Raw genomic sequence first — 1732 nt, 5'->3', positions numbered from 1 at the left:
TGGGTGGGGGGGGGGGGGGGGGGGGGGTAGTTTTAAAGCCCCTTTACTGTTTGTTAAGAATATGTAAATAATTTGATGTCCATAGTCTGGGCACAGACGCAGTTTAAGTTACTATAATATTGTTGTTTCATTTGGCTTGCCTTCAGTGCTAAATATTTTGTATCTTAATAGCCAATCTGGAGGCAAAATACGTTTTTTTAATGCAGCAGCAAAGGGTTAGAACTGTAACATTTTACTGCTATCTGTGTTCCCCCTTTAGGAAGCTTTTCCCTCTTCTGTTTACAATGTGTCACAACCCTATACAGAGTGTCGCAGGGATAGGAAGTGAGGGCAGTACTTCCCTATGGGACCACAGACAGCACAACCTGGAGGTTCTAACCCTTCTCTGTTTTCTTAGTGCTGTGTGTGTCTGTTGGAATGGAGGTAGTATTCTGTTGGGATGGATTCACATCCTTATTCCTGTTCTGGGAGAAGAAGCAAAAAGAAATCTTCCCAAGAGAGGCCCAGCTATATAAAAGCAAATGGTTCTAACTTTAGATGTAGAGAAGGTTTAAAGAGATTTTGTCCCTTTCCCTCCACTGATGCTCACCTTCCCCACATTACCCTGCTATCTGTTGTCTGCAGGAGCAGTGAGAAAACAAACCTAAAAATGACAGGTTTGGGGAAGCACGTGTCCTTTTCCCTTCCAAACAGGATACCGTATTCAATCCGAACACTGTCATGTGAGGGAAATGAGAAGGTCATTAACCCTGTGTAAGCTTAGATACTAATACATGAAGCTCACAAAGGGTGGCCAACCTGTGGCCCAGGGGCCTAAGGCAGCCTTTTGGCAATCACTGTGAGGCCCCTAAGTAGTCTGTGTTTTTGTCCTTACTCAAGCAAGTGAAGGAAAAATATCTGGCCTCCAGAAGTTAAATAATTTGGTTTATTTCTTTCACCAGATCTTACTTCTTTCTGTGATGTAAGTTTTTTTTAAGGGGGCTGTAGGAAGCACAAATTGTGCCTACTGTAGCGTTACATTCATTGAATAGTATGTGTGGCCCTTTAGGGATGTCAGGGGGCCACACTGGAGGCCCCATATTATAAGAAACTACCACTGGTTTAGACCAGCATTTCTCAACCTTTTTTTCAATCACAACACCCTTTAAAAGTATGTAAAGTCTTGAAGTAAAAAAACACCATAAATTAAAAATGTAAAAAATTATGTGTGGCCCCTCCAAAATCTATACCAGACCCTTACGTAGAGGTCTGTTATGGATTTTAAGAGCTGACCCCATGCAAAAGCGCACACACAACAAAATGGGGTTCCTTTCACATCAGAGTCCCCCCTTCAAATCATGAGCCCCCTTTTCAAATCAGAATTTCCCCTTTCACATCAGGAGCCTCCCTTTACATTAAGATCCCCCTTCCTTCACCTCAGTGCCCCCCTCTCACATTTGGAACCCTCTTCACATCAGGGGCCGTCCCCCTTTCACATCAGAGTCCCCCGTTTACATCAGCGCTTCCCCTTCACAATAGAAGCCTTCCTGCAGGTAAAGACATGGCACCGTAGTTTAGAAAGGCTGGTTTAGACTCATTGCTCCTGCAGACAAACAGAGCAGCAGAAAGCATGTGGAAGGTAAGTATGAGTGGGTGGGCAGTTGCTCTGTCAAGAGAATCACATTACCCTGAATGATTCTTAAAGGGTTATCCACAAAGGAGCCGAAGGATCCAGCCGTAGCTTTGGCTGATC

The 1732-nt window shown here is 44.1% G+C and overlaps 1 protein-coding gene and 1 long non-coding RNA gene across 3 annotated transcripts in view; one reads left to right on the top strand and one right to left on the bottom strand.

Annotated features, from left to right (window-relative positions):
- Positions 1-1732, bottom strand: part of LOC108800511 — a 20169-nt gene that overhangs the window by 1784 nt on the left and 16653 nt on the right. The gene's annotated exons all lie outside the window — the stretch shown is intronic.
- Positions 1-1732, top strand: part of SLC35E4 (solute carrier family 35 member E4) — a 19491-nt gene that overhangs the window by 3360 nt on the left and 14399 nt on the right. The window lies entirely within an intron of this gene.

This window comes from Nanorana parkeri, unplaced genomic scaffold (genome assembly GCF_000935625.1).
Source record: "Nanorana parkeri isolate BGI_ZX_2015 unplaced genomic scaffold, ASM93562v1 scaffold2051, whole genome shotgun sequence".
Taxonomy (NCBI): domain Eukaryota; kingdom Metazoa; phylum Chordata; class Amphibia; order Anura; family Dicroglossidae; genus Nanorana; species Nanorana parkeri.
This window is presented reverse-complemented; position numbering and strand designations above follow the sequence as displayed.